Source organism: Macaca mulatta, chromosome 7, assembly GCF_049350105.2.
Source record: "Macaca mulatta isolate MMU2019108-1 chromosome 7, T2T-MMU8v2.0, whole genome shotgun sequence".
NCBI classification, from domain to species: domain Eukaryota; kingdom Metazoa; phylum Chordata; class Mammalia; order Primates; family Cercopithecidae; genus Macaca; species Macaca mulatta.
The window spans coordinates 11712206-11727557 of record NC_133412.1 but is presented as its reverse complement, the minus strand read 5'-3'; the positions used below and the strand labels follow the sequence as shown (position 1 = coordinate 11727557).

The window sequence follows — 15352 nt, the reverse complement described above, 5'->3', positions numbered from 1 at the left end:
TCTTGGCAGGTTTTTTGGGGGAGAAATACAGAGTTTGGAAGGGTAGGAAGCAGAAGGAATGTCAGGCAAGGGAAATGTGTGGGCAGAGCCCCAGAGGGCAGAACAGGTTGTGGAGGACTTGATGTCCACATAGACCTAATCAGTGGTCTTAGCTTTTGTGTTTTCAAAATTACCACAGTTTGTGTTCTAAAACTGTCATTGCCTTGATTTTCTCTTAGGCATGCTATCTGTGTATTTTGAAATATAAAATAACATTAAAGGAGAAATGAAATGATTTTATTTCAGAAAGAGTTAAAAGGATAAAACATATTGATCTAAATAAGTTTCTAATGGGAGATTTGGTACCTCCCCAGAAGTTATGTTTAGTTCAGAGAATAGTCTTCAGACATGGAAAGGACTTGAGCAGTCCCAGAGAGGAGCTACATGGTCTGAACCATTTCATTCTCACAAAAGAATGGGGAAAAACAATTCCTACCATGAAGCAATGCAGATGTTCATATTTTGCATCGGGTAAGCTCAGTGCCATTGTCAGAGGAAAAACTCTTGGCCATCACAGGATGGGAGAGAAAGTTGCAGTTGTAAAGAATACTCAAATGCCATTTAAGGAAACGGGTTCTTCTGCCCCTATGCTTTGGAATATTTATGGCTAAGTTCTTCATTTTTGACACCATAAAAATTTCAAAGTGTTCTGTTCTAAGAGCCATTTCAAACAATTGACTAGAATTTCAGAGCAAGTACATGACAGTTGAAACATTAGAATTTTTAAATTGCCCTTAATCCTATATCCCTAACAAGTATGCTCACGCTTGCATGTTCTCTTCTCATCTTTACTGTGTGCATGCTTTCTTAGTAATGGCACGTAGAAACTGTTCAAGCACGAATAATTATCGTGATAATTTTTTCTGTTTCCTTTTCTCTTTTCAAGGTATGTATTGGGTGGAGGAGCATTATGTATGGAACTTCTCACAAAACAGGTGATTATTTTCTTATAATATTCAATTTTCGCTCTCAATAGAGTATTTCGGTTATGGGAAGTTAGGTTGTCAGTAGAAGGTTCTCTTAAAAAAATTTTGGTGTTTTTTATTTTTATTTTTTTTTATTTTCTTACCTCCTACTTTCAAGAATGAAAAAGGTCAACCAGTAAAATGAGATTGTACGTGGTGCTGAATCTATGCTAGGATTGGCATTGAGAGCGACCTTTATTTAAAGTTCTAATTTGCTCATGTTGGGCACTTAGAACGTCAGTTTGTTGTTTTTTGTGAGATTTTGGAAATGGTCCAATTTTACTTTTTGCCCTTGTCTCCAGACTTTTTAACACTGATCTGCTGCTGTTGAGGTACATGCCATCTTGTTAGGCCCTCTCAAGTGGGAATCAGGAATGCTGCTGTGTTCCAGAGACGTTTTGTTCTTCCTGTAGGGCTGAAGCAGTGCCTACTCAATAGAACCGGTCATCGTGCAAAGAAATGCCACCTGACTCAAAGGCAAAGCCAGAGTGCAGCTTGGAGCAAAGAAGGTATGTTATTAAGAATTTTAAAGAAACCATAAGAGATATTTTATATTTGTGAGCCTTCTTTCTGTCTTGACTTAATTCTTTTTGAGAGAATTCATTTCATTTTCATTTGGTTTGTTTTCTTCTTGTTATAAAGATGATCTATAGAAAATATAGAAGTATAAGAAAATTAAAGATACTAACTGATAATCACTTAATGATTTAGTATCTGCTTGTTTAGTCTTTGTTATATTTACTGTAGGCAAACATGGCTACAGTTGTAAATTTATTATTGCTATGTATACCCTAGTAAGTTAAAAGTTTTATGTACTCTGAAGATTTGCAAAGTTGAGTTCATGTTATAGAATTAATTCCCGATGAACTTTTCTGTGCTAGGCACTAGTCTTTTTAATTATTTCTTTATTCATTTATTGATTTATTTTTCCTTTTTTTCCCCTCTGCGCCTATTCTTACCAAGTCCTTTTATTTGTTACTTTTTATTAACTCTTTCGATCCTCTTAATAACTTAAAAAGAGGGTATTACTAATATCTGCATCTTGTAGATGAGGTAACTGAAGGTAGGTAACTAGTCCAGGGTCACAGGTGGCAGAGCAAGGATTAAAACCAGACAGTCTGGTAGCCCAAGGCCCAACTAAGAGGAGCTGAGAGCAAGCCACGGGGCAGAAGGATGTTGGTGAGGCTGGTTTCCTGTTTAGTTAACATGAAACGCAGGCAGTAACCTTAATTCTAGGACATTCCCAAGAAAGCCTTCCAAAGCCATAGCTTTTTTACCATGACTGTGACTTTTAGCAAGAATTTGTGGTTTAAAGACAACATAGTGCCCTGAGAAGCTTCCGTTCACTCTTACGGAGGGACTGGTAGTTGAGCTAAATAGTCAAATACTGGAGCACACAGCCTTTAGGGGAGCTTCTGACCTATTTCTATGGTCAGGAAAGACACCTGTCTTTCCCTGCTGCCCAGAGCCTCCAGTTATTCACCTTCAGAGTTTAATCTTCTGTGATGACATTCAGATGAGAGATCTGTTTTGTTTTTTCCAGGGTAAGAGGAAGGGAGTCACCACCTATACTAAGCAGTCTAGTCTTCTGTGTATAAATGAGCAGGGTTGGGCAGCCAAATTTGAGAACCTTGTGTAATCCTGACATTCTCCAAGAGAATCCTACAGGATGTCAGGATTAGGCATGGTGGTAAAGTGGTCTCATGTTAGTTGTGTCCACAGCTCTCATCAGAAGCAGACACAGATACATTTGTAGGAAAGCATCTCTAACTTCCCAAAGCTTAAAAGCAGGCAACTACTAATTCAGTTAAATCATAGCATTCAAGTAGTCAACCCAACATATTTCAGAATTGTCAGAAACAATGAATAATACGTTTCCCAAAGACTGCAGGTTTTGGAATTATCAGATGCAGAACACAGACTTCAAATATTAGAATTGTGAGAAAATAGTTACATGTGAAATACATCTAATATATATAAAAAGTTGGACTCATAAAACTGAGCAAGCAGTGAGACCACCACGAAAGATGAAGAACACCTGAAAGGAAATGGATGAAACAGAACTTACAGAAATAAAATATATAGCTGGGTATGGTGGCTCACAACTGTAATCCCAGCACTTTTTGAGAGGCTGAGGAAGAACGATGGCATGAGCCCAGGAGTTGGAGACAAGCCTGGGCAACACGGTGAGAACTCATTTCGACAAACAATACCCACCACCACCACCAAAAAAAAAAAAAAAAAGCTGGGTATGTGGTACCTGCCTATAGTTCCAGCTACTCAGGAGGCTGAGGTGGGAGGATCACTTGAGCCCAGGAGGCCAAGGCTGCAGGTTCATGCCACTGCAGTCCAGCCTGGGTGACAGAGTGTGACTCTGTCTCAGAAGAAAATGAAATAAGGAAATACAAAATGTAAATGTTGAAATCAGAAACTCAGTAGGTGGATTAGACACCAGAAGAAAGGATTAATTGGTTAGACAATTATCTCCAAAAAGTAAGTCCATATGTTACACAGAGAGACGTGAGGACAAATGATAGGACAGAAGTTGGTGGGGTTGGTGGGGAGAGGGAGATCAGAATGAGGTCTAAAATATGTCTTAATGGAATCCCAGGATGAAATATTAAAACTACGTTGGAAAATGAGAGAAATAGAAATTTTTTTTTTTTTTTGAGACGGAGTCTCACGCTGTTGTCCAGGCTGGAGTGCAGTGGCGCGATCTCGGCTCGCTGCAAGCTCCGCCTCCCGGGTTCCCGCCATTCTCCTGCCTCAGCCTCCTGAGTAGCTGGGACTACAGGCGCCCGCCACCGCGCCCTGCTAATTTTTTGTATTTTTAGTAGAGACGGGGTTTCACTGTGGTCTCGATCTCCTGACCTTGTGATCTGCCCGCCTCGGCCTCCCAAAGTGCTGGGATTACAGGCTTGAGCCACCGCGCCCGGCCGAGAAATAGAAATTCTAAAGGTGACAGAAAGAAGTCCACATAAATCAGTCACAATGAATGCAAATGGACTAAAGTTACCAGTTAGACAGATGGAAGTAATAAAACAATATCCAGTTGTTTTAATCCATCATATTTAAAATATGAGGATGTGAAAAGATTGAAAGCTTTTATAAAGGAGAGAGAGTGATAAAGATATGCCAGTACACATTAACCAAAAACAAGAGACGGAGCTTCAGTTTCAAACAAAATAGGATTTTGAAACAGAAAGCATTAGTAACAACTTGATGCTAAATGACTGTTAATTGGGAAGATGTGGCAATTTTCATAGTTTATGTACCTATAAAAATAGCGTCAAACTACAGAGAAAAAACTGATAGAACCACAGAGAGAAATTGACAAGTCTGCCATGGTATTTGGAGATTTCAACATACCCTGATTACCATAAGTAGGTTACACAGAATGCCCATATATAGATTTGAATAACCTGTGAACGGACGTGGTATAATGGACAAATACAGACCTCTGTACCCAATAGTTAGATATTCTATATTCTTCTCTAGCATCTCTGGACTGTGGGAGAAACCTTTATTATATATTAATCCGTAAAGCAAGTCAGAAGATTTAAAAACATTTGGTGCCATCCGCACCATATAATTTATAATTGAAATATGAAGCAGTTAAGGTTAGAAGTCAATAATGAAGAGATAAACCAAAAGCTACATGAATTTGAAAATTAAACACCCTTGTAATTCATAGCTGAAAAAATCCAATGAAATTTTAGAATGCTTAGAATTAAATCATAATTAAAATACGAAACTTCTATCTACTCTGCTCTCTCATCTGCTACCTCCCTCTTCCTATCTGGAACATTCAAGAGGCTAATCTTTTTCAATGAAGAACATCTCAAATACTGAAAAGTAGAAAAAGGACAGATGTCATTCTCTGATCTTAGTTAAATCTATAAGTTACTAACAAAACCAGAAAACAAAAGTTGATTGGTGGAATTTTACAATTCATGCAAACAGCCCTTAGGTCACACAGGGATTTGAAGTTAAAACTGCAGAATATCTAGAGAATAGTAATAATGCAATCATTAGTATTAGAGACTAGAGGAGAGCTCAGAGGAATGTTCATTGCCTTAAAATCCTTATGTCATTAAGAAAAGAATGAAAATGAATTAAGCCTCTAACTCATTCTTAGAAAGGACAATCAAAAACCCTGAAGGAAAGCAGAATGGGGAAATGATTAAAGATATACAAGCAGAAATCAGTGAGTTTAGAAGAATAGAAGGGGCTAAATCCCCAGCGCAGTAAAGCCTCTGCAGAAACATTTCTTTAAACTGGGCTTTGAGTACGTTGCTCCTGATCATTGAAACTGGGAAAGGCCAACATTCTTATTTTCTCCTCGTGTTTTGGGTGGTGGGCAGTAGGGTTTGGAAGTGACTGCTTCACAATCATTTGGGAGCTTCAGGGTATATGTACTTTGTATACACAGTTTGTTTCTGAATCTTTTATTTTTGTCCTTTCTGTGAAAATACAGACTGATTGAAAAATACTTTTTCATTAATGTTAAGAAAAGCGTGTTACTACACATTTTATATCTTCGTTTTTTAGCTGCATTATGGCAGGGCTTTACTATATTAAAGAGCTCTTAGAAGTTGAAAAAGACTACCCTTTATAAAATGGGAGAAGTGGTGGCGGGGTGTGGTGGCTCACACCTGTAATCCCAGCACTTTGAGTTGGGTGGATGACCTGAGGTCAGCAGTTTGAGACCAGCCTAGGCAACATGATGGAACCCCATCTCTACTTAAAATATCAAAAATTAGCTGGGCGTGGTGGGACACACCTGTAATCCCAGCTGCTGGGGAGGCCGAGGCATGAGAATCGCTTGAACCTGGGAGGCGAAGGTTACAGTGAGCAGAGATCACAACATTGCAGTCCAGCCTGGGTGACAGACAGAGTGAGACTTTGTCTCGAAAAAGAAAAAAAAGAAAAAAAAATCTCAGTGAGCCTGTTAAGCAAACAGAAAACGGAACTTACCTGTAACTAGAAGTTAACCAGAAGCTTTCAAAAATGTAGGAGTTGACAAGCAAGTCAAGAAAAGAGGAAAATCATTTATGTGATCCCTATAGTAAAATAAATCAAAACCAAGGTAAAATTAGAAATAGAGGCATTTTCAGCCGGGCGTAGTGACTCAAGCCTGTAATCCCAGCACGTTGGGAGGCTGAGACGGGCAGACCACGAGGTCAGGAGACCGAGACCATCCTGGCTAACACAGCGAAACCCCATCTCTACTAAAAAATACAAAAAAAAAAAAAAATAGCCAGGTAACGTGGCGGGCATCTGTAGTGCCAGCTACTCGGGAGGCTGAGGCAGGAGAATGGCATAAACCCGGGAGGCGCAGCTTGAGGTGAGCTGAGATCTGACCACTGTACTCCAGCCTGGGCGACAGAGCGAGACTCTGTCTCAAAAAAAGAAAAAGAAATAGAGGCATTTTCTAAATGAAATTTAAGGCTGCCAGATTGGAAGAACAATGTCAATATAATACAGTCTCTTCCATTAATGTTTAACACTTGTCCTATACTGACCTATACATTTGCCCCACTGATGAAATGGAATCTGAACTCGGGATACTGATACTGTGGGAAGAATGATAAAATCTAACTTAATTACAGCAGCAGTCTAGTCCCTGTACCAGGCCCAAGAAAATAAAACAGAAGCATACTCAACTAGGATTAACAATTCAGTTAGCAAGAGGCCAGAAGGCCTATTGTAATTGAGTGGTTTTCACTCTCTGGATTACGTGGAATTACCTAGAAGCTTTTCCACACCCAGAGTTCTCAGATGTTCCCATTTGTTAGGCCTGAGCCAAGGCCCAATTCTCTATTTCTGCTAGTTCATTTCCTGTAGGTAATTCGGATGTATAGAAAGACTAAAGACTAAGAACAATTCCTTGAATATAGTGACAACCTCAACCTGGAATAGTCCAAATTCTAATTACCCTGATTCCTCCACCAGCAGTTTCCAAACTGGTGTACTAGAAAGTCTTGTGAATGATCTTCGGGGGGGAAAAAAAAAATCATGGCCATATAAATTCATTGTTCTGAGAGGTCCCATTGAATTTACCAAGCATTTCCCAAATTGATTTGTTAATCAATAATCGCAACGTGCTGGGATTACAGGCATGAGCCACCATGCCTGACCTTCCATAAGACATTTAAAGGCACTTCCAAAGGTACAATCAACAGACTTTCCAAAAGTCAGTGGCAAGATCTCTAGACTCAGACTTGCCTTTAAGTTCCAAACCCCGGCAACCCAAAGCCGATCAATTGTCCTCCCAGAGGAACATCAGATAGCAATTAGCACGTGATCTTCTACTTCTCCACATCAGCTCCAAAATGATATCTATTACTAACAGGGAAAACATTGTGAACTGAAGTCTTTAACAGATAACATTAATCAAAAACATTTCTCCGGGTAAATGATTACGTATAAAATACGTTTCTCACCAACAAAAGGCTCTATAAATTTCAGACTGATCTGATGACAATTTAACTTAGTTTTTAAATGCATAATTATGTCAAATAAATGCCACTACAAAGGCCTGAATACAATCTCTGAGTCTAAGGTCCTCCTCATCTTCTCAATTTCACATTTGATTATGCATATATTTGAGAGAACATCACTCATTATTTGTTTTGGGAGTATTATTGAAATATTATCCGATATTTCAGATATTATGGAAACTAGTTGACTGGAAGTCGGTGCTACTCTTCCTACTAAAAGAGTGGGATTCTCATCAGTAGACAGAGACATATAAGAATATTCATACTACATCTACGAAGTGTCAGTATCAGGCAGTGGCTTCAAAGCCAAAGTGGTCGTTGGAAGTAAAGTGGAATTTTAATTGGTGAAGGAGGCAGATGGTAAGAAATGTTGATTCAATACTAATGTGAAGTACAGGAACACCTGTGGTTGTAAAGAATGTTGAGCCGTAGAGTCCATCAGAGATAGGAAAGGGAGCCTCGAAATATTCAGAGACTTGTAGAATGGTAGAGTAAATACCTAAGGTAATTGCAATGGATAGTGCTTGAAGTATTTGCTTTCAACTACCTTCTATCAGGCTGTCTACAACCTTGGAAGTTTCTGGAGAGCAAGAATCAAGTCTTTTACAGCTTCCAGCGTGCCTCTGTGTACACAACAGGTCCTCAATAAATAATTTGTTACCCTACTTTGTCATAAAATATAGGACATGCTTAGCTATACAGCATGATGTGATTCAATCACACCCAACCTATGCGTTATTTTTATACAGTCTTTTTGGGTGTATCTGTGTTTAATAACTTGTTTTCAAATTTAGAGGACTGTAGCTATGGATTCTTCTTAGAGAACTTCACCTTGAGGGGCTCACAGTTTAATGGAAGAGAACTAGAAACCAAGAATTCAATGCAGAGAGTGAGGTTTTGCAGTACAGGGTGTATATAGGGTGTAGAGAAGTGCTGTGGCACCATATTCTGGCCTCATCTTCTACTGCTCTAGACTTCCTGAAATGCCATTTCCTGACCCTAGCCGGACCTCTCTCTGTAGGCGCCGTTCTCTCTCCTTGGAACCCTTTTCCACACCTTCAGTGCCTGGCAAAGTTCTATTTCTTTGGAAGCTTCTTGACGCCTGCCTCTAGCTCATCCAAATAATTGATTTGTCTACATCTCTGTTATTTCTTTATAAATAATTACAAACAATTCTTATTATTTGCAGTAGAAATATTCTATAAAGTTGGTCGGAACACTGAATTAATCAAATTAATCAAATTAATCAAATACCAAACCTTTGTTTCCAGTGTAAATATATGCATATATACATATCTCACTTAATTCCTAGAAACAACTCATCCTGGTAGATTGAATTTTCTTTATTTCTAAAAGAATAAAGGAAGTACAGAAGTGTTAAGTGACTTACCTGAAGCCATTCCACTAACACGTGCCAGAGTTATGATTCAGACCCCATCCAATTGGCCCCAGAGCCACAGCATCTTACATTACCCTGCACTGTCCTCTACTGTCTCAGTCCTCAGGTCATCTTTGTAGGAGAGTTGAAACAGGAAGACAGAGGGTCACATTATTTGACCTTAGTTGGGGACATGTGCAAGGAGTGACAGAGTTTTCACTACTGTGTGTCTATCCAGGAGTCACCTCAAAAGCTCCACGAGTTTTAATTTGGGGATTACAAAGACATTTTAGCAAGTACACAATTTTGCAAATATGGGATTTACAAATAATGAGGGTCAACTATATTTGTGAGTGACTGCTAGGGTCTGTTTCATGGTAATCCCTTCCCCCAGTAGTGTGCAATGTTTCTTTAGCTTCTTTGATAGTTTATTTATTCATTCATGTATTTATTATGTACTTACTCTAAGCCAGGCTCTGCTTTAATCTGTGATGAACAAGCTAGAGATTAAGGTCCTGCCCTGTGGAATTTATGTAAGAGTAAGAAAGACAGATAGCTAAGTCTGGAGCTCAGCGGGTGAGGCCCAGGTTGGAACTATAGATTCACTTGACCAAGGTGTAACCTGGTGTGTGCCCTCCTACTGCACATCATAGTTCCGGAAGATTTCTGTTCTGTTCTTGTGTATAAACTCTTCCTTTTGAGCCTCTGTTCGTTGACACATGTCAACCTCTACTTGTCTTCTGTTGATTTTGAGGCCACTTGCCCATGTAACTGGCAGGACATTGAAGAAGAATCATACCGACCTGGTTCTGCTACCTACCAGCTGAGTTACTTTGGTCAAGCTCTTGGACTTCTGAGCCTGTTTCCTAATTTCAAAGGTGGTGATATGATGTGTTAGGCCCTGGTGGGTTTCAAGGAAGAGACACACACGTATGACCTTTGGTGATGAGGGCCGAATGTTAACTTGGATGGAACACCATCCAAGCAGCCATATTGTCGCTGGTCCTCATACTTTCAAACCCTCACAGAACATTAATTTAGCAGTATTTAGGATAGGATTTGAGCTCTGAAGAACTATAGTGTGATTATTTGTTCATATGACTATTTTCCATACTAGACCATGAGCTCCATGAGGGCAGGGTCTACAGTTTCATCTTTGTATCCTAGGCACTCAGTTCAGTGCCTGATACATACTAAAGAGGCACAAATGTTTCAAAAGTTGAGGAATTTTCAACTCTTCCTGAAAGAATAGGAAGATATAAAAGCTCCTCAGAGAAGGTATTATTTAAGCTTTTTTCTCTCTTTCTTTCTTTCTTTTTTTTTTTTCAGATGAAGTGTCACTCTGTCACCCAAGATGGAGTGCAGTGGCGTGATCTCAGCTCACTGCAACCTCCACCTCCCCGGTTCAAGCAATTATCCTGCCTCAGCCTCCGGAGTAGCTGAGATTACTGGCCTCCACAATTACGCCAAGCTATTTTTTTGTATTTGTAGTAGAGACGGGGTTTCACCATGTTGAAGTAGTTCAAGACTGCAGGCTGGTGTTGAACTACTGACCTCAGGGGATCTGCCTGCCGTGGCCTCCCAAAGTGCTGGGATTACAGGCATGAGCCACCGTGCCCAGCCTATTTAAGCTGATTCTTTAAGGGTGAGTAGAAATTTTTTCCAGGTGACTAAAACCTTGAGCCATTATTCCAAGCAGAGACCAGCAGGTGCAAAGACAAAGGGATATAGAGATGTTGAAGTTTACCAAACACTGCTAGATTAAGAAAACAAAAAGGAAACAATCAAAATCAAAACTTAAAATTAAAAGTCACCAATAAAAACTGTGAATGGGCTTGGCAAGACGTCACATCACAATTGAGTTAGCTATGACTGTAGACACTCAGTAATGGATATAAGTTTTAGGGAAAAAACATAACATTCGCAGGTTGTTGGCAGAGTATCCAGAACGATTTAGAAATACAGATGTTGAATTCTGGGATTAATTACACTGTAATGAAATCATTTCCTTCTCTGTGTATGAAGCATGTATGTGTCGCACTCTGTTCAAGGTGCTGAAAATCAGACTCTTCTCAAGGAGCTCATGAGCAATGAAGGGAGATGGATGGGTGAGCAACTGATGATCATGTGACAAGTGAGGTAATAGAGATATGACTAAAATGCTATCTAAAAGAGAAGTAAGGCATTACTCGTAATATATGGAGTGCTGGGGAAAGATTTATGAAATGAAGGTGGCCGGGCCTGATGGCTCACATTTGTGATACCGGCACTTTGGGAGATGGACGTGAGGGGAACCAGGAGGATCTAGGAGTTCAAGACCAGCCTGGTCAACAGAGCAAGACCCTGCCATCTCTATATTTGAAAAATAATTAAATATTTTTAACGAAGTGATGTTTGAGCACTCTGGAACACCGTACAAATGTGGGAGAGACTGAAGGAATACATGCAGCTTAATTTGAGTTTGCATTTTTTGAAATTTTATATTGTAGAAGTATACATGTTTACTGTTGTGGAATTAGAAAGAATTGATAGACAAGGAGGGCAGTCTACAAAGCACTCCATAGATCCACCATACTGAGACAGTGCTTAATGCTTTGATGGATTTATTTAAACTTTCTGTGCATATCATATATTGTATGCATACATGTGCACGGTTAAATAGAACGGGTTCTCCTTGGTGTTCTGTGTATCCATTTATTGTTATGAAGTACGTCCCCAAAGAGTACGTTTGCTTTGCCCGAGAGAGTCTTTTGCTACATACTGCTGTACGTAATGAAAACTAAAAAAGGGGCTAAGTTTTCAGCCTTGTGACCTTGTGGTGATTCAAGCAGAGGCTTCATCAAAGGCAGATTCAGAAATGAACTTGGTGTGTGCAGGTGGTTGTGCTTGACACTGTTGTTTGTAATAGTATGATAGGGATGATTTCAGTGTCCGCCAACAGGAACTGGTTAAGTAAACTGAGGTGCATCCAAATGATGCATACTGTGCAGCTGAAAAGAAGAATGAGAAAGACTCTGCACTCACGTAGAAGAACTCGGATCGATGGTGTGTGTGTTTTAAAAGGAAGAAGGAGTGGTATCGTAGGTGTGGTATGCTACTTTTTGTGTTGAGTGAGAAGAGTAGAATAAGAATATACATGTGTATTTTCAAAGATAAATTCTGAAATGATATATAAGAAACCAATTAAAAGTGTTTGGCTGTGGAAGGAGACTAGGACTGTGAATGGGATTTTGCCGCATACTTTTATAGATAGTTACATTTAGAAATTTTCTGAACTATATATTTGTACACATGACCCTTTTAAAAATAAGTGAATGAAGGAATGAAGTAGGATTATGAGAAAGAGATAAGGAAAAAGGATCTAAGGATCTACTAATATGTAACGATAGCAGCAAAAATTGGAAGAGTAGCCCCAGGAGGGTAGGGAGTCAGCCTTTCCTTTGTCTTTTCCTCAATTTCATATGTTAACATATATTCTGAGAATGATAAAACAGTTTGAAATGAAAATGTCTCCAGATCTCTTAAAATAAAAGGAAGATGAGCAGCTGTATATAGTGCACTTCCCAGAAATGGGCTGGATTCCCTCAAGAGGCAGGAGTTCTAGCCTACTTGGGATACATACATACAGGAGGAAAAATAAGAAAAAGAAAAGAGATTTAAAGATAAATAAATGGAAATAACACTTCTCCTTGATTATAAAGGAAATCACATTCTTTTTGTAAGAATTTGGATGACAAATATTAAGAAAAATCTTTAATTTGCCACTCAAAACATTCTGGTGTGTTGTTTTTTATACTTTTTATACATGTAAATATTTTCAAAAGTAGAATCATATTAGATAGTGTTTTGCCACTTACTGTATTTTGGGCATACTTCTGTGACAGGAAATATATCCTAGCATCATCATTTTTAATAGCTGGATGTATATTAAGTTTATCATTGCCGCCGCAGAGGTGAATTTTCTTATATATACATTTTAATGGAGTCGAGCAAGCATTTTTGGACTGAATTCATAGAAGTAGAATTTCCGGAGGGTAATAATTTTGAGAGTCTTTAATAGAAATTTTCAAATTATCCTCCAGGAAAAGTGTCTCAGTTTATACTCCCACCAACAGGAACAGAGCTCCAGGTTCCCCATTCCATTTGTCATCTTTGTGCCTTTATACAGAAAATGTCATTTTTTCATGACATTTCCTTGATTTCTAATGCTTTTGAATCTTTCTTATATACCTGTTGACCGTTTTTATTTTTGTGAGAAGTGACTGTTTCTCCATTGCCCATTTTCTGTTGAAAATCATTTGTTTTTTGGGGTTTTTTTTTTTTTTTTTTTTGGATTTTTTTCCTGAGTAATTATAAAGATTTCTCTACAGGCTAAAGATACAATACTTTTATTTGTCATTGAGGTTACTAAAACTTTCTCCTAGTAAGTAATTTGTTATTTCTTTCTATTTTTCTTTTCTTTCTTCCTTCCCTTCCCTTTCCTTTCCTTTCTTTTCCTTTTCTTCTTTTCTTTTATCTTTCGTTTCCTTCTTTCCTTCCTTTTTTGTTTTCTTCCTTTTTTCCTTTTCCTTCCTTCCTTCCTTCTTCCTTTCCTTTCCTTTCTTTTCCTTTTCTGTTTCCCCTTTCTTCCTTCCTTCCTTCCTCTCTCCCTCCCTCCTTCCCTTCCACCCCTCTCTCCCTTACTCCCTCCCTTCCTTCCTTCTTCCTCCAAACTCCAAAGTCACATTTCACTTAATTTTTATCCTGGCAAATTTGAAAGTATTTTAACTTCGTGATTTTGGTGTAAACAGGAGCAGGAGAGAATGTAATTATCTAGGTCTCACTCTGTCACCCAGGCTGGAGTGCAGTGCCATAATCATAGCTACTGCAGCCTCGAACTCCCGGGAAGAAGCAATTTTCCCACCTCAGCCTGCCAAGTAGCTAGCATGACAGGTCTGTGCCACAATGCCCAGCTGCTTTAAAAAATTTTTTTTGCAGAGATGAGAATTCCCTATGCTTCCCAGGCTTGTCTTGAACTCTTGACTTCAAGTAATCCTCCCACCTTGGCTTGTCAGAGTGCTGGGATTACAGGTGTGAACTACTGCTCCTGGCAGAGAGTTTAGTTTTGTTTGCTACTGCTGTTCTTGGTATCTTCTCATCTTTGAGGTTTTGGTGCTAGTGCTGAAGTATTACACTCACCGTCCAAGGTTTACAGGACTTTTGTTTTAATACGGAACAGATGGAACTGTTTAGTTCTGCATCTTTGCAGGTACACCTAATGTGCCGACCAGGACTCTGCTTTATATCCATTGAAAGCAAGAAGTAATACAGTAAAACTGTGCCTGGCTAGAGGCTTTGAAGGAATGGAGTGTTCTGTTTGGATTCTATTCACTTGGAAGGATGAAGGTGAAAACAATTCAGAACTTAAATTTCCTTTGAATGCAATTTGGAAGTATAGCCAATGGTTCCACTTTTCTTCTCCAGTAAGTTTGGACATTCTGATCTACTTGGTGTTTTATGATAGAACTCCTAGTGTGCCTGAGACTTAGATTGTGAAGATACTTTTTTAAAACTAGCTGTCAGACGATATAAATGGTTTTCTATGAGATAAGGCTGGATGAGAACTAATACTTGTACGTATACTTTTTTGACTGAACTTCTGATTGCCACTTGTTTTCTTTCGGAACTCATGAAAATAAAACACATTGGATGGAGGGTGGGAGTAGGAAGGAGAGTTATGTGTTTTAATTGCATGCCATTGCCGCATATCGAGACACAACATAGAGTATCCCTGGCTTTTGACGTACAGAAGAAAACACATTTTTCTACCTGCTGTACGGCAGAGGTTCCCGAACACCTGGAAGGATGACTGCAGCACAGATTGCTGAGCCCTGCTCCTGAGTGTCTGATTCACCAGGTCCAGGGTAGGGCCTGAGAATTTGCACTTATGAAAAGTTCTCAGGTGCTGCTGGTGCTGCTATTCCAGAGACTACATTATTGAGAACCACTCTTGTCTACTAACTGTAAATTGTAGAACTCTACACAAAAGCTTAGTTTGCTCTGGGATAAGAAGCACACACAGGTTATGGAGCAAATCGTGAAAGATTCAACCCTTGATCCCAGCCTTGTGTGAACTCCAGGTACCAATTAGTACACAGTGACATAACACAATTCTTGGTTTTCGTGATTGCAAGTGATAGCCAAGTATCAAGTGAGAAATTCAGTTTTGTTTGCAAGGCTTAGAGAGGCCAGGTGATTCTAGAAAAATGGGCCTTGTGTTTGTTTTAAACCGGTAAAGAGCTTTGAGTGCTTATTAAATTGAAAGCTTTTAAAATCTATTTTGTATTGTATTGTACTGTATTGTATTGTATTTCTTTTGAGATGGAGTTTTGCTCTGTCGCCCTGGCTGGAGTGCAGTGGCGTGAGCTTGGCTCACTGCAACCTCCGTCTCCTGGGTCCAAGTGATTCTCCTGCCTCAGCCTCCCAAA

The 15352-nt window shown here is 39.2% G+C and overlaps 1 protein-coding gene and 1 pseudogene across 1 annotated transcript in view; both read left to right on the top strand.

The window, feature by feature from the left end:
* Nucleotides 1-15352, top strand: part of LOC698672 (golgin subfamily A member 8C) — a 47351-nt gene that overhangs the window by 22038 nt on the left and 9961 nt on the right. The window contains exons 4-6 of the mRNA XM_077939080.1: nt 926-974; nt 1418-1513; nt 10215-10530. The gene's annotated coding sequence lies outside the window, so the exon portion shown is untranslated. The remainder of the gene's footprint in view (nt 1-925; nt 975-1417; nt 1514-10214; nt 10531-15352) is intronic.
* The window catches only part of LOC144329760 (uncharacterized), a 32992-nt pseudogene that overhangs the window by 14931 nt on the left and 2709 nt on the right, over nt 1-15352 (top strand).